Here is a 23,494-nt window from a genome sequence, read left to right as displayed (position 1 = left end):
CAAACTCTTTAAAAGAGCTGCAGAGTCAGCTTCATGTCTCAGTACTCATAACAGACACATATGCATGATATCACACACACAGACTGCATGTTGTGATGATGAGGCGTGTCTCGACAGTGGGAAGAGGGAAATGTGCACACAGTGTGCAACACAGAGCAGCTCATCCACAGTTATGTTCCACAACAAACAAGAGCTGCAGGAATCTGAGCCCACACCTTTTAACACACACACACACGTACTTCTATCTTTGTGAGAGCCCTGTATGACATCTGCACACGCAGGTCCATTAAACCGAAACATGAATCTAACATGAACTAAAGCCTCAATCAGTCCTTCAAAGCTCAAACCTTACTTTCCAAAAATCTCTACCTCAGGTTAACAACTTATATCAGTCCTCACAAAGATAGACGTGCAGAATACGCACAGACAGCGTTGGTGTGACTCATAGTGGCTTCATCAATCTGCAGAGTGAAGACACACTCAAGCACTCACACACATACTCTACTGTAAAGTCAGAAACTCCCACAGCAGACTTCAGGCTTCGCCCTGCTGCCCGACAGACGCAAACAAACGCGCACACACACATGCAGCAAATACATCGACACTGAGCCCTGACTCAGACCAGAGTCGGCCCGCTTAAAATAGCCTGGATCCAAATGTCAGACCGGTCTGACGCCAGACGCAGAGGAGAGGCACCGTCAGACCAACCGAGCCCTAGCGGAGGATGCTGCTGCAGCTGCTGTGCGCCTTCATGGCTGCAGGCATGAACACTGTAAACATGTAGTTTGTTATAGCCGAGATGGCAGGCCAAGCTTTCAGCGGAGATTGTACAAAGAAGACAATTTTACATCATCTTTAGTGCGTTTGGTCTTTTTCCTCCAGTTTGTGTTTTTGACTTGCTTTCTCCGACACCATCAAAGCATCAAATTTAAATTAGATAAACTTCCTGTCAACTGAAAGTCACACCTTTTTTCTCCTAATTACTAGTGAGACTGTCCGACACAAAATCTTTGTTTCCACCCGAGACTATATAAACAGTAGCCATACCTCCAAGGTCTAAAAAGTGAAGCCAAGTTTGAAGTGCCTTCTGCAGGTCTGGGAACAGCAAAGATGCTGTGCAGGACCCTCAAGCAGGCCTCTGGTAGAGGACCTAAGCTAAGCCTGAGAATAAAGACCACCCAGAGCGGCGAAAGGGGGATATACTGCTGTGTCTTTGTTGTTTCTAGGACTGCTGCGTTCTTCTGAACAGAGATCTCAGATGTTCTTCCAGGATCTGCTGGAGCCACTCGCCTGGATCAAGTGCTAGGATTACCACTGGGACTACTGTGGCCTTCACCCTCCACATCTTCTCCAGCTCTGCTTCTCTTTGGTATTTCTTGAGCTTCTTGTGTTCCTCCTCCCTAATGTTGCTACCACTCAGTATCCTCGATGGTCGGTGGTCAGAGGGCCCGGTGGCGCCAGTGTCCGGCAGCCTCGCCTCTGTCAGTGCGCCCCAGGGTGGCTGTGGCTACAATGTAGCTTGCCATCACCAGTGTGTGAATGTGTGTGTGAATGGGTGGATGACTGGATATGTAAAGTGCTTTGGGGTCCTTAGGGACTAGTAAAGCGCTATATAAATACAGGCCATTTACCATTTACCATTTTTTTCTTCAGCCAGTAGATGCCAATCATGCCATGGCCTGGTGTTGTCCAACTCTTTATCTGAAGGACATTTTTTGGACATCTGTCACTATGATTGTTACTGGACCGGGTCCAGGGAGGTTGCTGTGGTGAGACTGCTGTTCTCATATTGCTGGAAGTACGGCGTGGATGGTTCAGTGGAAAACATCTGGATTATTCTCCTGCTCCTCTCCATCTGTCTGGTATACTTCTTCAATCTGGGCACTGTTTGGCAGTTTCCGATATGAGCAGCTTACTCAGCTAGATCAGCCTGCTACACACACACACACACACATATATATGTGCATATATATGTGTGTGCATGTATATTTCACCACACACTGTTTGTGTGTGGTATCTTAATATTGGGGTTTAGGTAAATGTGGAGAGTGGGAGGAGCTCAGCGAGCTCAGCTGTAGCTAATTACTGTCATCTTCATAAACAAAAATTATAAATCCTGGTTGGAGTTTGGCACTAAGTCAGAGCTTTGTTTCCCACACAGGCCCACCCAAAATGTCTGAACTGCCAGGAGGGCTGATTTCCAGACACTCGTGCATCTGCTAGACACCCCTCAGAGGCCCCCAGAGGCCCAGGTTTACTCCAAAACACTCATTTGGTTCAGTGTAGTTTGATTAAATGCAAATAAGCCAATCGAAACAGTATCAACAACATTCACCTCCTTATGTCCCAAAACTTAGCAAATTGTTTGACTTGTTATCTGTGTCAGATAATTAGAAAAACGAGCAGGCAGAATGTTTCTGTCATGGAGAACTTCTGTCTGAGTCTGATTCATTGATTTTACTGACTTAATGTATTAATGCTGTTCTATTTTTTTTTATTTTGAATTATTGATTTTACTATGTCCATATTTTTATTTAACTGTGTCCATCAAACAACTTTTCAAAAAACAATTATTTGTTTTTATTATCATTTCGTTTTATTTTATTCTGCTCATATTGGTTTTATTCATTCTGTTGTGTAGCATTATTTATGCTGTTATTGTGTTTTGCTGATGAAAATGTATCTATATAAAGATAAAACCCTTTTTTCTAGTTAAGCACATCACAGCCTGTTGCACATGTGCAGTTTCCCGTCACGCTTCACTAACTAAGCAGCTGACGCGCGCGTGTGTGTGTGTGTGTGTGTGTGTGTGTGTGTGTGTGTGTGTGTGTGTGTGTGTGTCTGGTGTGTTAAACGGTGACAGGTGACTGAAGTCTACTCTGGGGCTTCTGAAGGTCGTGACCTCTGTGGTGAGCATTTCACACCTCCTCAGGTAAACAACCACAGGTGCTCTTCGGACCACTTAGAGGTCACAGCTCAAAGATGGACAGGCTGACCTGCTCAGCATCCTCTGGGAAAATGTTTGCTGTGGGACCCCACTGACCCCCGACATACCCATCCAGTCCTGCGCCGACCTTCTTACAGTTTGTGGTAATTTCTTTAAATTGAACTGATCAAGGACCCCTCAGGTCACACGGGAGCTAAGCCAAACTGTTTAGTGGTGGAAGTAACTGAACACATCTGTGATGGATGAACCTGCTGGTTTCACTGGATCCAGTGAAACAAATGTATACGACACATTTAAAGTGTACTGAGAAGAATTATCATAAAATGTTATTCATATCTAGCAAATTCCTCAAAATATTAAGCTTTAACAATCAACCTCTTAACTCATATTACAGAATAATTTATTTAATAAAATGTTATTTTAAATGTAAAATGTAATTGATTTAAAACAGACTTCTGCATAATGACACATAAACGCTAAATAAACCCTAAAAGCAGTAAAGGAAGGACATTCAAAGCTCTTCTTTGGATGTTGGAGGCCTCCTGTTCCCTTCGTTAAGATGATCCTACAAGACTGTAACAGTGTTGAGGTCTGATAGTGAGCTGATTGTGCTCCACTGTGTTTTCTGCCCATGTATGCTCACTGCTGTGTTTGGGATCCCTGTAACGCTGAGAAACGACAAAATATGACAGAACTTTCATAATTCTAAGAATATTCTCAACCCCAGTGGCTGAAATGCAGCTCAATACTGTGACTGCACCTCTACTGTAGGTGTCTGTAAATAGTTGAACCTCTTTCTTGGTTACAAACTGATGATGATTTAAACCAAAAGTGTCAAATTCAAATTTTTAAGACCTCTAAATCAGCCTTTTGTTGCCGTTTCCCTTCCTTAAGAAAGGCTTCTTGTCTCTTTCACTGATAACATTCAGTTGAATCAATGTTGTGTTATTGTGACAGGTTTCTAGTGCCAAAAGTGCCTAAAGATACAATTAAATATTGATTATTTGCTCATTTATCCTGTGGTTTAACGCGCTTTGTCATACTTGAATGATTCATAGGTCAGAGTTAACTGGTTTAACAAAATAATGATTCCTTTGAAAACGAGTGATAAAGCAGCCAAAGTCCAAAGAACAGCTGAAAGAACTGAAATCAGGGAACAGTTGGTGTAAAGTACGGGAGGTCTTAAAGTGGGATAAGCTCAAATGAATCATTTCAGACAGAGGATGAACCAACCCACGTGCAATATAAGACAAACAGGGATTAGTCAGAACTGGGAATCGTGCAAATATACTTGGAATTAATCTAGGAATTAAAATTTGGAAATGGAAATATGTCCGTGTTAACCACATTAATGAGTGTGCATGAAAATAAATACACTCTTGGGATGGTGCAGTGGTTAGCACTGTTGTGTCACACCAAGCAGTTTCCTGGTATTCGTTTCCAGCCTCTCTGTGGATATTCTCTCTGTACCTGTGTGGGTTTCCTGCAGCTCCCCTCACTTTAATTTGTCAGCAAGACAGGATGTTACAGTGAAGAAGAGAAGAGACTGGAAGGAATCACAATAAAGCTTTAAACATGCAGAGAAGAGCACTGCATCAGTGGCTTTCACAGCAGGTGACAGCGTTTTTTAATCGGATGTTTTATGCTTTTTTGGCGACCTGCATTTGCAAAATGTTGTGTCATCAGAAATGCAGTTTTTACTGGTGTAGTGTTACCTTTTAGACAATATATAACATATATAACATGAAATAAGTTAAAATACATATGTGGTGTTTTACAAATCTGTATAAATACAACAAAGAAAAAGAAAAGTCGTCATCATTTGATTTCTGGGCCGTCGGAGACGTGAAGCGTGTTTCCAAGTCGACACCTTCATGCTCGCAGTTTCTCTGAAGGACTCAAGGTGTGAATTTTCACCCCAGTCACTGACCCCACAGAGTCGGGGTCAGAAAGGGGTCGAGACATGAGTGCACACAAACAAATGAAAATACAAAACAGGCCTGCAATGCAGAGTGAAAACGTCTGGAAAAGAAATAGTAAAAACTTCTATGATTTACTCATGAAAGTGGACACTTTCTCATTACTTTCATATATTTTGTTAGTAAGTATCCAAAACAAGTTTCATTATATAATTTTTAATGGATCTTATATCTGTTTTCTCTCTTGTGTGCTTTTCATACAAGTTTCACACAAGACAGATACAAACTTCATAAGATTTATAAATATCTTTTCCAGGCTGGCTTCTGGGGGAATGAAGGCATCAGACGTCAGCGTGTCATGGGAACAAATTGAGTGAAAGCCTCCATAATTACAGCAACCCTCTGGATGCCTCTGTGTGGACATAAGACTAAACATAATAAAGTCTGAATCTGCAGACGGTGGCACAAACACGACAAAGATAGAAAACCTGCAGCAGCTCGCAGACGGTGAGGGGGTTTAACAGCTGCCGCTCAGACTTTCTGAGGGGAGGGGGAGGTTTGGAAAGTGGGACAGCTCAACACATGTCTCCCCAACGGGGACACCCTGCTGCCCGTCACGCCTCCAAAAAACTGTGTAGTCATGTTCAGGTGCATCTCTGCTTCTGAGGCTCAGGGTCTGCATGAAGGCCAGTCAGTGATCAATCGTTATTATCCACGACCAGCAGGGGCGCTCTCCTCATAGCTTCAGCCAGAGTCTACATTCTGCAGTGTCTTCTGCTTTTACACGCACGCATGCACGAGCACGAGCACGCGCACACATGCACCAACTGTGGCCAAAAGCTCCTTCTATTTTTGCTCTATTGTTCACCACATTTCCCGCCTGTAGAGGTTTGTGTTCCTGGAGAATAACTCAACTGTTTTATGCAGTGCTGCTTCACAATAACACTCAACTCCTGCCACTTTATATTGTAAGGAAAAGCTCTTCAATGTCAGAGAAAGAGCACTTTGTCAAACACTGCCTGGTCACTTTTTTTCTTTTTTTTGGTGAACTGATACGCCCACTGTGACAGTGACAGCCGTGTCTGCATTACATGAGCAGCTGTGTTTACCAGCTGGGAGAGCGTGGCATTGTGTACCTTTGTGGTTTATTTTCCCATTTGCTGGTTGGGTTTAATCGCATGGTTGGTTTTGGAGATTAAGTTAAAATACGGTCATTACAAAAGCAACCGTGCATTGATTGAGTTCCACAAAAACAGCGATGTCACCACAGTCCGTTTATGTACTGATGCATCATTAAAATGACTGAAAACTGGCAGCAGCAGCACGAGGTTACAAAAACTATGGGCTGCATTTCCGGTTGAACTGAGTTCCAACTTCCTGTTCTCCTCATTAGCTGAGTGAAGCTGGGCATGAGCAATGCAAACTTCACTCAGTTGATTTTATCGTCTGCTCCTCTTTGATGTGTTTGTTTTACAACTTTTAAATGACTTTTATTAACATCGTTTGATGACAGCCGCTGATGTGCTTCTGTGACCCCTGAACCACAACTTGTGACTCACAGATTGTCACCCTCGCTGCACAGACAGAGAGGTGTGGCAGTATCTGCCCACCGTGAGTCTTATTATCTGTGCGGATGCAGACGCTCCTGGACTGTCACATGCCTCCTGCATTTCTCACATTCCTCTCAGGCTGCTCAGGATTCAGGAATGCAGCGCAGTGGCAACACCCAGAAAACCGTCCAGCTGCAGCGGCGCTGACTCTGGAGCAGAGAATCCATTTATGGAAAAGGTTTGATGTTTGATGAGGCCTGCAGCTTGTAATGTGGACACTCTGTCTGACAGCAGCAGCCTGAGAGGAAACACACGATTTAATAGCCTCGCAGGGAGACAGAGAAACAGACAGACAGAAAGCTGAGTCTGGATCCGTGCAGACATAATTCCACACATCCTGAACAGTCTGTGCAGACAGAGGGAAAACTGCACAGTCTGAACCTGAAAATACTGCAAAAGCAACAGATTTCTGGGCGAAGCGTGGTGGAAACACCTCTCAGACGCCTGAATCACTGTCTGTAAATCCTGAGTAGGAGTCAGACTGTATGAATCCGGTCTGCAGTCTTGTGTGGTCCCCTCTGTTTTCTGAAGAGACGGATTAAAGTCTGCACTTCGGGTTTACCACATGTCTGGAGCCAGAGGAGCCTCATTTAGGCAGAGACGGGCGGAGTCAGCGTGGAGCTGAACGACCACAACTCAGTGAGATAGATTCAGACTTTAACAAACACCATTATTTTAGACAGGCTTTTGACCCCCTTCAATTCTGGTTGATTTAAGATTTTAGGCCTTTGCACCTTTGCACCTCTGCAGGGCAAGAAAGTTTTAATGCTTTGCAAGAAGAGTGTTTGAAATGTCAATAGCCAGTAAATTTTCAAGTCGTGCAAATACACAAACTCTGCAGTTGGAGACAGTCCCTCTCTGCACCCTGATAATCTGTTTTAAGATGTCTCACCACTCTGCTGTTAACAAACTCATTTGCATAGAGTTTGCATCTCAGTTGCATAAAGACTTTCTGTCTCCTTCCTTTAACTGTTTAAAACAGAGAAGCTCCATCTGTGCTGCATCACATTTACATGTAAGCTCACTCTCCTTCCTCCAGCTGCCTTACAAGGCCATCACCTGGATCCTTTCCAAACGTCTTCAGTTCTCACACATATTGCTATTTTGTGCTCCGCGGCAGTCGGCCTGCTGAAGAAGTAATGATGGACCCATTAAGTTTCAACCAGATAACCCAGTACGTCTCTTTAAAGTGTCGCCTAAATGTCCAACACTACCACCACCAAAAAATCTCACAACTGACTCATGTACTCTGTGTATAGAAGGATTGTGAAGAATTTTGGCCCCTGTCACGTTGTTTTTTTGGAACTAAAAGTGACCACGTTTGGATAAAACGCTCACTTATCAGCTAATCGCTACCGTATATGAGCATCACACAAGCACATCCAAATAAATGAGCAGAATGTCAGCGTGGCACAGACGTCTTGGATACTTCGTGACATGAACTGAAAGCCGTGTTGCTTGACAAAAAGTTACTCTCACACTCGCCTCAAGTGGTGAGTGAGAGAATTTCTCTTCAGTTTTTTGTTGTTTTTTCAGTTTTCAGTCTCAGGAGTTTCTGTTTGACTCATCAGGCTGGACTCATCTCTTTTGGTCTGATGTCCCTTCCTTGCATTTCAGGTTTCCAACAGTTCTTCTTCTTTTTGGTGTCCTTGCAGCACTGATTCACAGTTCGTGCACCCTGCTGAGTGAATATATCACAGAATACAATAAAAATAGAATATTTCCAGCAGTTAGAGCTGATTTGATTTGGGTAAAATTTCCCTGAACTTTTTTCCAGTTATGTTGTGGTGTATCGAACCATGAGTAACATTGATGTTACCAAAGGAGGAAACTGCATGCAAATGGCTTCATTAGCGATGGATATCATGACTGCTGCACAAACAGCTAAGATTAGTAGAGGTCTGAAGGCATGCAGGCGTGTGCATGTAGCCACACTCATCTTTACGATTTAAAATAAGTTTGGTTTTCCATTAAAATATCTGAAAACAAGAATAAGATTCAGTTAGAAAGTTCATCAATGACTCAGTTTTATGCTAAAGCTTCACAGGAGAGTGTTTGAGTCACAACAGGGGAAACCCAGATGGGACAGACACAACAGAGACCCAGACAGGAACCTGACTAATCACACACACTGGCTTCCTTTACTGAGCAACACCAATGCAACTCTCTCTCTCTCACGCACACACACACACACGTCTGATCCTCAGTCCATCTAAACAACTGATTTCTAACATCTGGACAGACAGCAGATGTTTTCAGTCAGACTGTTTCATAACAGTCCAAACCTTCATCAGACAACATCACTGATTCTGGATGAAGCAGCTCTGTGCACTTTCCTGCTGACAGCCCCCAAAAAGAAGGAGATAAACATGCATGTTTGTGTGTTTGCATAACTGATCTGTGAGGACATGCTGTCAGTCAGAGATTGTGAGGACTGGACAAACCTCTGGAGCAATGCTGAAAGAGCCAAAGTTTCTTTACAAGAATGCAAAGAAAGCAGATCAAACTCACCTTTTATAATCTGATTATTTGGATTTTCATCATTAAGTGCATGCATCTTTGACTGAGTTGGCTGCTCCCACAACATGCTGGCTTTACTCCAGTTTGGAGTCACTAACGCACTTGGTTTTTCTGCGGTGCAAAGTCTGGTTTCATGGTGAATCTGGTGGGATATACACTCCTGGGAAGACTGTGGAATTGTGTTAACATACACCTGAATATACACAAAGTTGTTAGACATGCTAGTGTAAAGTCCTGAAAAGCATTGTAATGCAAAAGACACTGGGGAAGTGGAAAAAAGGAAATGTGTGTCATGTTTTCAGTTACAAGCAGCAGGAACCACTGAGGGGAAAAGAGCAAGGAGTCATGTGCATAGACACAGCTGTTTATAGCAGCCATGATTACAATCATCTCGACGTTGTTAGGGTTCTAAAATTGTAACATTAAAATTCAATTCAATTCAATTTTATTTATATAGCACCAAATCACAACAAAAGTCACTTCAAGGCGCTTCATAGATACAGAGAAAAACCCAACAATCATATGACCCCCTATGAGCAGCACTTTGGTGACAGTGGGAAGGAAAAACTCCCTTTTAACAGGAAGAAACCTCCGGCAGAACCAGGCTCAGGGAGGGGCGGGGCCATCTGCTGTGATTGGTTGGGGTGAGAGAAGGAAGACAGGATAAAGACATGCTGTGGAAGAGAGACAGAGGTTAATAACAGATACGATTCAATGCAGAGAGGTCTGCACCAGACACCAGAATATTAATCAATGCCAAATAATATACAGTGATGAATTTTGCCTGTTAATACAGGATGATGTCAGAATCTGAGAAAAGGTCCTGTGATAATATGAGACTCACTGGCTTTGATTTATATTACATCACACATACACCGACTGACTGAATTATGCACCGACGCCACAAATGATTCTTTTTAGAAGAAGGTGCGTGTTTTTCTGCATGCACAGTGCTTATACAAAAGGACCCTGGTGGGTTTGCTGCGTTTTAATCATCCAACCTTTGAAGTACAGCAAGAGCATTTAGCTTTAACTGCAAGAGTGACACATCCAAAAAACAGAAAGTGCACAGATGTGTCATCAGCTTGATTCTTTCTGAGCCAAAACATTTATCAGAAATGAGAATTTACTGCTCTTAAACTGTCAGTTCACTTCCCAGAATCCTCCTGGAGCCGAGCACAACAACGCAAAGGCATGCACCACAGAAATGACTCAAACCCCAGCGAGGGATTTGAATCAGAACATTTCGTAGTGACAGTGCGATCCCAGGATGCTTTTATGTGTGTTTAATAACTGGAGTGAGACTGAGCATGTCGGAGGAGAAAGCAGAGCGCTGTAAATCTATCTCAGTCGGCGCGCTTAGTCATCATCGGTGAGAAAGTGATATAATCCGTCTGCTCAGCTCACCTACATGACTCACTGTAAACTGCACATATCGCGTGTCTGCTGCCTAAACTCCAGCAGTAGGTTGACAGTGAGCTTGTGTAGGTGGTGGAATTGAACATGTGACTTTTAATAATAGAGATAAACGGTGGCAGGAACAGGAGAGATCTACTTTAATGTAACGTTTCTATTTTGCTCAACCTCTGACACATAAAGATATTCTTGTGGAAATTTACTGTTCTGCAGGTTTCTAATGAATAACATCAACTTCACAATGAAAACAAATGAGACTGCAGAATTTGAATTTCTAGAATCCTTTCATCTCTATAAACAGATGTATAAGCATATGAATGTGCAGGTGGACACAGACAGCACAAACAGCTTTGGTTGCAGGTTTGTGGAGACTGAACAGGAATTAACTTGCTGAGGCAGAGAATTTCTAATATAATCGAGACATCTGTAGACATCAGTTTCACATCACAAGATAGTGTCGCACCTTACGAATCAAATCATGTCACAAAACATAACAAAACAGCTCTAATAGACACTAACAGCCCTAACGATCAATGTCCTGGCATATTACACAAAATTAAGCATAAGTGGTGGACACTGAGATGTCCCTCTTATCTTACTGTACTTTATTTTCTCTGTAGAGGATGTGAAGATAATAAGTGAAGATAGCAAGTGTGTGCAGCATGTCAGGAATCATTTCCTCTGTCGTTTAGTGGTGCGTTTGGGTAATCTTAGTCTCCAGTGACTGTCCAGCACGTCATTCACAGGAGCACATTGAGTTCAAATGAACTCATCTATGAATTAAGTAAAGTCTTCTTAACGGAGCTGCAGAATCAATTAATTAAAAAAAACATCTCCTGATGAGAGTTTTCTGCAGGATATTTGTAATTTATTAGCTCAGTTTGACCTCATAATCAAATTGAGTAAATGTGGTTTTCCCAGCTGGACATTTGTCAAAGCTGGGAAGACGCCGAAAGAAACCTCCAGAAGATCCAGGAGAGAAGGACAAGCTGCCAAAGTGAAAACCCGCAGTGATCCCGTGTCAGGAGTATCACAACAGTTTAGACGCGTTTCTTCTAAACACAGAGTCTCACACTGCGCCAAAAACTGGTCCACCCCAACGACCCCCGACACAAACAGAGTAACATAGTGTACCAGGAGGATTGCCAGGATTTATACATCAGGGAAACCAAACAACCTCTGAAGAAGCGAATGGTACAACACAGAAGAGCCACCTCGTCAGGCCAGGACTCTGCAGTCTGTTCACACCTACCGGCCAGTGGACACTGTTTCAATACCGCTGGTTTGAGGGCGGAGTCAAGGAGGCCATTTACGTGAAAAGGGAAAGACCATCTCTGAATCGAGGAGGGGGCCTAAGGGTACATCTGTCACCATCTTACATGCTGTGATTGCAGCCATTCCCCAACTCTGTGAATGGGACTCATGGTTATTGATCAGTGGTTGTTGATCAATGGTCATGAGAATTTGCATAATTATGATGAAGGTGACCTCCCAGCCCATTGTTCCTTCACTGGGCTGGTTTCAGTCATTATTCAAATGTACTGATTATAAGACTGAAACCTGCAGCTGAGACTGAAGAAGCCACTCGGATGACTGAAAACGTTACATCCAGATGAACAGAATCAACTTCTGGGACCTCATAATCACTTCACTGTCTCTTCTTTGACAGTCATCCTTCTTAACATTAGTTCAAACAGTTCACCAAGAATCAGAATCAGATGTAAAAACGGAGAAACTGAAAGTGTGCAGGCAGCAGTTGACATTTGTGTATGAGTGTACGCGTGAATTAAGGGTAAAACTCTGAGTGTTCTTGGTTGATAAATGAGGCCCCAGGTGTAGAGTTTGGACTGGAATAAAAGCCCCTGATGAGGTTTTACTCAGCAGCCACTGGACCCCTGCAGCTCCTTTGTGGGGCTCCAGATTTACTTTGTGCTAATTTCCATCCAAACCACAAACTTTGTTGTGTGTTCAAACAGTTTTTCAGATCACAGGAAACTGGAGCATTTTCCTTATCAGCCTCTTTATGCATCAGCCTCTTCCCAGCAGCCCCTCCCCTGTCCTGCAGCTGGCTGAGGAAGGGTCGGCATGAGTGAAGTCACACAGGATTTTAACAGGAGGATGCAGGGCGGCGGGGAGCCAGGCGAGTGCTGGATGAGTCATCTGCAGCGGTGAAGTGATGAAAGGCTCAATAAGAGTCCGTTACAGAGCTTAGAGTCTCATCAAGGACTGGAGTCAGGGAGGATGCTTTTATTGTGGCGAGGTTAACCGCAGTGAGTGATTCCTGCCACGTGCTTCTCAAGTAAAGGCTGAGACACTCACACATAGCTACACCTATCACTTACACAGACTAACAAAGCAATCAGAGCTGAATATAAGGAGCTGGGCTCTTTAATGCTGTGGGGACAGAAATACTCTGATGCTTTACTTCAGCCACAGTATGAATATCAGTTAGATACAGAATTTCTTATCACTCCATCCTCATACCAGCAATGAAAATTCTCCTGTTTAGAGTTCAGCTGTTTCATATAAACGATGCACCAGTCTCAGGAGCTGGGCTCTTTATTCTGGGACCGTCCGTGTTACTGGTTTACTAACCATCATCATGTGACACCTGTCAGGTTTTAAAGTCGTATAACAACGAGATATTCTGGGAACTTGCTTTGTTGCAGAACCCAAAGCTGTGAAGCTCATGTATGCTTCAAATATAAATGCTTTTAAACTGGATAGACCGAGCCCAGCTCGACCTCAGCACCTCCGTTTAATACTGTAACTGACAGATCTCATATATGATGACATATGTTGTCATAGATGCCTGCTGTGGGAGTCTTGCTGCTTCTCTCGCTGCCTTTAGGTCTCAGAAGAGAGCTTTACCACCAACTATACATTCATGCAGAGGAACATAACAATCCTCTATTGACCACTTACTCATTCTGGACTGCTCTCATCAAACAGACTTTAAATCCTGCTCAAATCTTTTTTTGCATTATGTATTTCTACTCTGTGCTGTTGTCTCACACCTGTGAGCCTCACTGTGCAGCAGCAGCATCTTTTCTCTCAATGAAAACAAAATGCAGGTTAATATTTACAGATTGTTTTATTCAGGTCAGAGGCTGAAGTGAGAAAAAGAAAGTGAACCTCACTGAGGGGAAACACTGACACCAGCAAACATGTCGACTGTCAGTGTGATAGAAACACACACACAGCTAAGAAACACACGCTACACTTCAAAGAAAGAGGAAGCAGAAAAAACACGTGTTGCAGCTTCTACATCTGGCTTCACTTTTCTTACAACTGAGTTTACTTCTTCTAAACCCTTTACACACACACACACACACACACCCACGCACACACACACACACACACACACACACACACACCCACGCACACACACACACACATTTACACTTTCACAAGTGAGCGTTAGAAAGGAGGAACAGGAGAAAAGGATTATCAGGAAGAGATTAGAGGGGAGGTTTCCACATCGCTCTCGTTTCTCTGCTTGGACAGAAATTTATTTTAAAAAGCTTCAAATTTCATCTTCATTTGAGACAAATCAATACTGGCTAATAGGTCTGAAATCTGTTGCTTTCTTCACCTCACATGTGACTGTCTTTCTTCTTTCTAGCTTTCTTCTTTTCCTTCAGTTTGATTTTTTCCTTCCTGTTTTTCCTTCCTGTCGTCTAACTTAAAGCTCGCTGCTCTTCCTGTTTTTAGATCAGGCAGCAGATAACACAACCGTTACATTGTAAACACACAGAGAGGGAGGTTGCAGAGACATTAGCCTCCCTGCAGGTACCTCAGGTAGCATTAGCATTAACAGTCAGCTGACATTTGCACTTCAGTTCTGTTTGTTTTCTGTTCCCATGTTTTTCATTCATATTCGTATCTGCTGCTTATTGATCATCTGATCAACATATAGCCTCAAAAGATTTAAAGTAAATATTTTTTTAATTCAATTACACTCCAACATATTTTATTGAAATTGTTCTAAATGTTGAATGAAGTAGTCTTTCATTTTTTTATTCTTTTTAAAAATTATTTTATGGTTTTCTGAATTATTCTTTTTCTTTTGGCTGTTCTCTTTAGGGGTCGCAGATCATCTGCCACCATCTCATCCTAACCTCTCGTCTGTCACACATTCACTACATCCATGAATCTCAACAGCTCTCAATCAACACTCTCAAAGCAACAACTGCATCTGCAGCTCTTTCTCAGCATGAAGCCGTACGGTCATCACTGCCTCCTCTGCACTTTCTGCTTCACTAACTTTTCTTCTTCTGTCTTTCTCTCCAGGGGATACTAAAACATAGAAGAGAACATTCATCACATGGCTAAATAAAACCTCACCTGAGCTCACCTGACTCCTCCTGACTCCTGCCACTGTGATTTGTCACATGGAAGCATCACCTCACCATTTTCACAAAGGTGAAAAGGGTGAGGGCAAAAGACTGGATCACCTGAACTCAGCAGGTGACGCTGATGAACAAAAGGTTTATCACAGACACACAGAACAGATCTCGATCTTTAGCGGTCGCAGGAAAGCAGAAAATGATCATTAGGAGAAAAACATTCCTGCAGTGTTCTTGCTGTAAACACATTTGCCTCCCTGCAGGCTGGGGTTGTATTAGCACTAGCATCCGTGTCCCACTGCTATCTGACTAAATGACAATTGCACTGTAGGTCTGTTTGTTTGTGTTCCCAGTTTCTTCTCCCCCTCACTGACCAGTCTTTCCAGTAACATTTAGTGTAATAACTCGTGTGACCTCTGGGATGAATCAGAGAGCATATTTTACTGCTTTAAAGGTCGCGAAGCATGTTTTTATTGTAAGTAGAGATATATATGGTGTTTTATTTTACTCCACTTTAGTTCTTTAACTCTTTGAATCTGTTTTATTGAATTATTTTGCCTGCTGCTGTGTTGATTTTTAAATTCTTTTCAGAATTTAAAAATAAAATTAACCTCTGGGTGGAGAAGAGGACACATTAATGTAAACAACAGATTTAGCTGTTTGCAGCAGTATACAGTAGTGATGGGCTCTATAGAGAGAAAGTCAACATGAAAAAAGATTCATTCTTCCAAAATAATTAATTCTGTCTCGATTAATAATTATCACTCACACGGTTTCTCTGCTGTGATTTGGAAGAAGGAAACAACTCACAGCATGGTTACGATGGTCAGAGAGAAGCAGGGAACACCGAGGATCACCTGAACTTTGACCCTCCTTCATTCACAGTGGAGCAGCAGTACTAAATTGCTGACTTTAGTACAGTTGCAGAAAAAGTTAGGTAATTACAGTAATGGATTACTTTATACTGTTACAGCAGTACTGAATGCACAAACAACTTTTGCATTTGCTAATAACTAAATTTCGCAGGCTTTGTGCTGCATTGCTTATTCTGGCATTTGAGTCTTCTTGTGTCATTTACTGACGGCTCAGGGCTGTAATGCATGTGTAAAAATGTCTTTATATTTTTGTCTGCAGTGTCTCTGATCCATGCAGACTTATGATTATGATTATAGAGACGTGACTGACTCAAATTGTCTGTTTGCTCATGGAAACACTGGACTGTTGTGCAAAACCAGATATAAATAAAACCCTGACATGCTGTTTAAGAAACCTTATCCAGTGAATACAGTTATTTTTATTGCAACACATAAATATTAACTGTCTTTATTTAGACAGTTGTCCTTTTAATTACAGTGACTTAGATAAAGCACTGGGTGTATTTGCAGTAGTTGCCTACATGTCGGCTTTTTAGCTAATTTTTCTACGAGAGTCAGACAGAAACTAGTGAGTCACACTTTCTTCACAGAGACGATGCAGTCTGATTCATCATTAACATCGATTTTTAAAAAATTCACAAACTAGCATTCCTAATAAAATGCTCTTTAGAAGTGTCGCCTGGATTTTGGTGCTGCTGAAGGAGCAGTTTGTCTGCGCTGTGATAACAAAGTCTGTTCTCAGTGGGCGCTTGGCTGCTGATTGCATGAATCAGTCTCATTTGCATATTGTTCACAAAGAGCTGGAGGCTTCAAGCTGGACGTGGAGGGAAAGTGTTTCTGCTCTCGGGGGTTTGTCCCTTCAGCTGAGTTTTGCATAATGAAACAGAAGCTGATACTATGAATGTTTGTGCTGTTGGTATAAACTGACGTGAGCTCTTGACGGACTCAGAGTCTGCTATGGGACAAAGTCTTTCATGCACATTTACAGTCATTACAGACTGCTGCCCATTTCAAAGGAGTTTAGAAATTAGACTGTTTCCTTGCATCTGAAACCTCCTGCAGAAACTTCCTGTCCTGTCTTTATGTTAATGGTCATCTTTATTTTTTTTTATAAATGATTCTTAATAAATACTATTGCTTAATAAATTCCTTATAAATATACACTTATGAGCAAATAAACTACAAAGTGCAGGAACACTTGCAATTAAATCAATCAGCTAGTGAACAGAACCATTGAGCTGTAGTCATAACTGCAACTCCAACTAATGAAACCACAGAAACCTGCAACCTGCAACTAAAGAGAAACTTCTGCAAACTCAATATTCAGCAATTTGCAGTTAAACAGCAACTGGAGCAACTAAACCAGCTGCTCCAATTACAGCAGCTGGACCAACAAGTAAATGCTGCAACTACACCAAACGCTTTACCTACAACAGCGTGGAACGACACACCACAACTATTGCCACTAAGGCAACAACTAAAGCAACTTTGTTCACTGAAAGTTCTCTGAGACAAATGCAAACAAGTCTTCTTGGTTTTTATTGTTTTACTTGCTGGTGTGTGATATCCCTTCAGACTCAGAGGTGCATGTTCATTGCTTGCACCAGCTTCATCAGACTTTTCCAGACCTGCGTGGTTCCAGTCATTCAGAGGGTTAGTGCAGGTCTCCCTCCGCTTTGTGGTCTGGAGGAGAAACGCGTCGCCACATGAGGGAGGGAACATTTGGTTTGAGATCAAAGTGTGGTTTGGGTGGGTGGGGTTAGAGTGGCGGTGGGCAAATGGAAGTTACCTCAGCACATGGCCTGTAATTGTGGGCTGGTGGATTCAGAGAAATGAGGCTGCGTGATGGTGTTTGGATGAAGCCACTGATGAGCTCTGGTTGAAGAAAGAGAAAAAACTTTGAGCTGCCCTTTAATTGGAAGTTTCTTTTTGTTAAAACTTTATTTAAAAGAACAAGAACTTTTCAGAGCATTGTGAAGAAACAGTAAATGCAAGGAGAGGACAGCACGAAAGATTTCACTCAGGCAAGTTGAGCTAAACTCTCCATGTAAAGTCTATTTTTGAATGTGATTTGTATGTTATACAAATGAGGGTTGTAGATGGAACAGTTGATACTAAATAGAAACATAAATGAAACAAGCTGTGGCCTTTTGCGTTGTTCTCTTTCGCAGATGTTTGTTTTCATCTGTGTGGAAAGTGTGGTCGGCTCCATTGAGGGAGGGTTTTCCTCTCTGCAGCTCAAAATATCTCAACTATAAATAGATTCTCTGGACACCGCCAGTTATTTTTATCCCAACTGAGGCTAAATTTACCGAGCCAGGCGTCGCCCCACCCGTCCCGCCACAGAATAACCCCCAACCCCTCCCTTTTCCTTTCCTTCTCAATTCTCCACTGTGGTCAAAGCCGAGAGCTGAGGTCACAGTCTGAGTGAGGCTGAAAGGGAGCTCTGAAAAAGAAATGGGTCAAGCAGAAGCACACATCGAAAAGTGTCTGAACTCAAATCCAAGAATGCCAAAATGAAGTATTAATAAAAGTAAATGAGCTTGCTGAATGTTTTCCCTTCTTCCCCCGATTAAATGCATAAAAAGCATTTTACTCTTTGAGTCTGATCAAAGTTCACTTTATTTAGTTGTTTATTGTAAATATGCAGGGTTATCTCACACCTGTGGCATCTTGTTAGTTTTTGGAGCCCAAAGAGATTGAATTTGGACCACAGGATGAAACTCTGAGGACAGTTTGTCAGGAAGCTGCATTCATAAACTGCATGGGTGCATCACATAGACACATACACCTTCTAACCTGCTACTAGAATTTCACAGTACAAAGCAAGTTATATTATCTGTCACAAAATTGCAAGAAATGTTCAAAAAGGCAACGACATCACACAGATGCAGTTCAGTGAGCTGAATCACCCGAGGTGAAGCCTCACAGACAGCTCCGGGTGCAGCTGACACGCTTCTAATAATGCAAAATTCAGTTTGAGCAGGTTACAGGTAACATTTTGTTTGTTTGTTTTCATTTGATTTGTTATCCAGGCTGTTATAATACATGAAATTATCCACAGAGACTAATATTGTATTTGTGCAGACTGTAAACATGTTTATGTCTGCTGTAAGGTTAGGCAACTTAACATGGGAGACTGCGGGGATAAGCTTACTTTTGCAGCCTGCCTCAAGTGGCTACCAGAGGACCTGCAGCTTGTCTTAGCTTAATTCACCATACAAAGTAACAAAGTCCAGCAAAGGTTACTTTGTGATTAGCTTCTTCTGTCACTTCAGTTTCAAGCAACGCTGAAACATTAGCAGCTGTAAAGCTGCAGATTCTCTCAGTTCATCCACGGTTGAAATGAATATCTGATCTACATGAATATATTCAGTGGTTTCTGAAAGATCAATATGAGCCTGACTTTAAATACCACAGAATAAAAATATTTCACTGGAAGTCGTCTGTTTTTCAGCTGCATTCATCTGTGTCATGAGTGGGTTGGATGGAATTAAGAGCCAAGAGATAAAGTTGCAACTTACAACTGATAAAAAGTTACAAACAGGAAAGATTTCAGTAAGGGATGATAAAGAAAGTCAACTTCTGGTTTTGCTGCCAGTAAATCCCCCCACAGACACACACGCCCCCTGAACACATGCATGTGCGTCTCTTCTTGTCAGAAGCCTCCTTTGCATTATGCAAATTCCCACAACTATTCAATTCAATTCAATTCAATTCAATTCAATTCAATTCAATTCAATTCAATTCAATTCAATTCAATTCAATTCAATTCAATTCAATTTTATTTATATAGCGCCAAATCACAACAAATGTCGCCTCAAGGCGCTTCATAGATACAGAGAAAAGCCCAACAATCATATGACCCCCTATGAGCAAGCACTTTGGCGACAGTGGGAAGGAAAAACTCCCTTTTAACAGGAAGAAACCTCCGGCAGAACCAGGCTCAGGGAGGGGCGGCCATCTGCTGCGACCGGTTGGGGTGAGAGAAGGAAGACAGGATAAAAGACATGCTGTGGAAGAGAGACAGAGATTAATAACAGATACGATTCAATACAGAGAGGTCTGTTAACACATAGTGAGTGAGAAAGGTGACTGGAAAGGAAAAACTCAATGCATCATGGGAATCCCCCGGCAGCCTACATCTATTGCAGCATAACTAAGGGAGGATTCAGGGTCACCTGGTCCAGCCCTAACTATATGCTTTAGCAAAAAGGAAAGTTTAAAGCCTAATCTTAAAAGTAGAGATAGTGTCTGTCTCCCGAATCCAAACTGGAAGCTGGTTCCACAGAAGAGGGGCCTGAAAACTGAAGGCTCTCCCTCCCATTCTACTTTTAAATACTCTAGGAACAACAAGTAGGCCTGCAGAGCGAGAGCGAAGTGCTCTAATAGGGTGATATGGTACTACAAGGTCATTAAGATAAGATGGGGCCTGATTATTTAAGACCTTGTATGTGAGGAGCAGGATTTTGAATTCAATTCTGGATTTAACAGGAAGCCAATGAAGGGAAGCCAAAACAGGAGAAATATGCTCTCTCTTTCTAGTCCCTGTCAGTACTCTTGCTGCAGCATTTTGGATTAACTGAAGGCTTTTCAGTGAGTTTTTTGGACATCCTGATAATAATGAATTGCAGTAGTCCAGCCTGGAAGTAATAAATGCATGAACTATGTCTGTGAAGGTTCTCAGTCATCCAGGTCATCGTAGTCAAAGGAGCTTGCAAAGAAAAGCGTCTGGACTTCTTTAAGTTACTTGAAGACGTTTCACCTCTCATCCGAGAGGCTTCTTCAGTTCTAAGGTCAAATGGTGGAGAGTCCCAGATATAACCCTAGTGGGAGTGTCCCCCCACAGAGGGACAAAAGGACCCCCTGATGATCCTCTAATCGCCTGAGCCAAGGTGTGGAACTGGGTGTGGGTCCCAATCAGCCAGAGTTTCGGGTGGGTTCATTGTGAAACCTGGCCCCACCTTATCATGCGAATTCCTGAGGTGAGATGGCCCAGGGTGTGAGTGGGCATTAAGGCGTCTGGGAAGGGATCTCAAAACTGGATTATAGATGGCAGAGAGTTGGTGTCGTAAACCACCGCCTCTGTTACAAAGATGGTCGCTCACAGTGGACATAGATGGCTTCTTTTAAAATAGAAGCCAAAGAGGAGTGAAAGAAGCCATCTATGTCCACTGTGAGCGACCATCTTTGAACAGAGGCGGTGGTTTACGACACCAACTCTCTGCCATCTATAATCCAGTTTTGAGATCCCTTCCCAGACGCCTTAATGCCCACTCACACCCTGGGCCATCTCACCTCAGGAATTCGCATGATAAGGTGGGGCCAGGTTTCACAATGAACCCACCCGAAACTCTGGCTGATTGGGACCCACACCCAGTTCCACACCTTGGCTCAGGCGATTAGAGGATCATCAGGGGGTCCTTTTGTCCCTCTGTGGGGGGACACTCCCACTAGGGTTATATCTGGGACTCTCCACCATTTGACCTTAGAACTGAAGAAGCCTCTCGGATGAGAGGTGAAACGTCTTCAAGTAACTTAAAGAAGTCCAGACGCTTTTCTTTGCAAGCTCCTTTGACAATGCATGAACTAGTTTTTCAGCGTCACTCTGAGACAGGATATTTCTAATTTTAGAGATGTTGCGCAAATGGAAGAACGCAGTCTTACATATTTGTTTAATATGTGCGTTGAAGGACATATCCTGGTCAAAAATGACTCCAAGGTTCCTCACAGTGTTACTGGAGGCCAAGGTAATGCCATCCAGAGTAAGAATCTGGTTAGATACCATATTTCTAAGCTTTTCAGCGCCGAGTACAATGACCTCAGTTTTATCCGAGTTAAGAAGCAGAAAGTTAGTGGCCATCCAAGTCTTTATGTCTTTAAGACATTCCTGCAGTTTAACTAATTGGTGTGTGTTATCTGGCTTCATGGACAGATAGAGCTGGGTGTCATCTGCATAGCAGTGAAAATGTATGCTATGTCTTCTAATGATGCTGCCTAGGGGAAGCATGTATAATGTAAACAGAATTGGTCCTAGCAACTGTTTTCCTGATTCTAACCTGAACCTTAAAGATGAATCTTACCTCTTAAACAGCTTTAAAAAGCTCCTATGGCGACGAGCTACAAGGTCTAAAACACACACAGACAGCTGCTAACACACACACACACCCATACACACACACACACACGCGTGCAGGAAGTGGTGTCATTTCTGGTTTGTGTTGTTCAGAACACAGAGTGATGAACTCAGCAGGTCACAAACATCCATATAATCATTAACTCACACAATCAGCCCTGAACTTTATTTACAACTACCCAGGAAGCAAAATGACACAAGAGTCTGTAACCTGCAGGGGGGGCAGGGGGGGGTCAACATCTTCTGCCACTTTTTTGAAACCAACACGTCCAACAGCAACAGAGAGAAAAACAGAAGGCAAAGATCTGCAAATCTTAGAAGCCCAGCAGACATAACAAATGTTCACATTGAGATGTTTCAGTATTCCACAGGGAAGCTTGTGTTCTAGATGTTCTTGAATTTTAGCAACACATTTTTTAAAAGTTGGGATGGAGCAACAAAAGGCTGGAAACCGAAGTGTCAATAAAAAGAAACAGACTGAAGATTTTTCAACTAATCAAGTTAATTTGCAGCAGGTCAATAATATGACAGAAGACCATCTTAGAGAGGTTCAGCTGCAAATTGAGGAAAAATTTCAGAATAATGTTCATCCGCGTAAAAATTGTGAAGACGAGGGAAAGCGGGTTGTTAAAAAAACCTCCTTGTGATTGCTTTGGTCATTAATAAAAATAATGGATTGCATTTATAGCGCTTTTCAAGGCACCCAAAGCGCTTTACAATTCCACTATTCATTCACTCACTGGTGGAGGCAGCTACAGTTGTAGCCACAGCTGCCCTGGGGCAGACTGACAGAAGCGAGGCTGCCATATCGCGCCATTGGCCCCTCTGGCCAACACCAATAGGCGGTAGGTGAAGTGTCTTGCCCAAGGACACAACGAGCAGGACAGAGAGCCCAGGGATCGAAACGGCGACCTTCCGGTTACAGATGCGATTCCCAACCCCCTGAGCCACGGTCGCCCATTAGCCTATTGCCATGCTCGTAGTTTGGATACAGGTGACAGACTTGTCTACAAACATGGAAACAATGGAACTGTGAAAAATGTGACGCAAACTGGAAACAGAGAGCCTCAAAGTAAAAGTTGCACCTTTTGAACAGTGATAGTGCTGCGGCACAGCTTCTGCTCTGAAGGAGAACTTTCTCCATTTCCAGTTTGCAGTCATATTTTCAGTACGTACCGTCCTCAGCCAGTAGTTATCAAGTATTTGCAGACAAACATGAAGCATAAAGGCAATTGTGACAACGTGCTAGCAAACAAAGATATTGTTAGGAGATTTAGTACAGCACCTTCCTTGCAAGCACTTTGACTCAGTAAGAACCAGGAAGCTTCAGGCACAACTGCATGTTGGGAAATATGATGATTGTATCATATTCGATATGGAAGGAAACTCTTATGTGTTTTTATTTTAGTTGAATATGTTTAATTTTAACATTAAAGTCTGTGGGAATTGGTTAATTTTTAAGCTAGCCTCAAGTGGCCATAAGAGGAACTGCAAGTGACAGCACATAAGTGTTGGCTTCATTTGTCATGTCTGAAGGCTGACTTACACCCAGTGGTCCGGTGGGGCCTTTCTGTAGTTCTGTTTAATGTGAAGCACACTGACTTCACATGTAAATAAAAGTCCAACATAAATATTATTTTCAATTTATAAACAAAGCCCAAATCCTCTTTGAGTCAAATTCATTGAAGGGTCCTGAGTTCAGATTCTGCTTGTGTGTTTGGA

At 42.5% G+C, this 23,494-nt stretch overlaps 1 protein-coding gene and 1 long non-coding RNA gene across 2 annotated transcripts in view; one reads left to right on the top strand and one right to left on the bottom strand.

Moving 5' to 3' along the window:
• diras1a (DIRAS family, GTP-binding RAS-like 1a) overlaps window positions 1–23,494 on the top strand; it is a 156,047-nt gene that overhangs the window by 93,557 nt on the left and 38,996 nt on the right. The gene's annotated exons all lie outside the window — the stretch shown is intronic.
• LOC146502374 (uncharacterized) lies at window positions 11,673–21,967 on the bottom strand. Its single transcript, XR_014869442.1, has 3 exons — window positions 21,720–21,967; window positions 17,426–17,511; window positions 11,673–17,319 (listed from the first exon to the last, which is right to left on the bottom strand). It is a non-coding gene; the product is annotated as an uncharacterized LOC146502374 (long non-coding RNA).

The sequence above is a fragment of the Neolamprologus multifasciatus genome, chromosome 15 (assembly GCF_963576455.1).
Source record: "Neolamprologus multifasciatus chromosome 15, fNeoMul1.2, whole genome shotgun sequence".
Classification (NCBI taxonomy): Eukaryota; Metazoa; Chordata; class Actinopteri; order Cichliformes; family Cichlidae; genus Neolamprologus; species Neolamprologus multifasciatus.
Note: the sequence above shows the minus strand (reverse complement) of the source record. Positions and strands in the feature narration are given on the sequence as shown.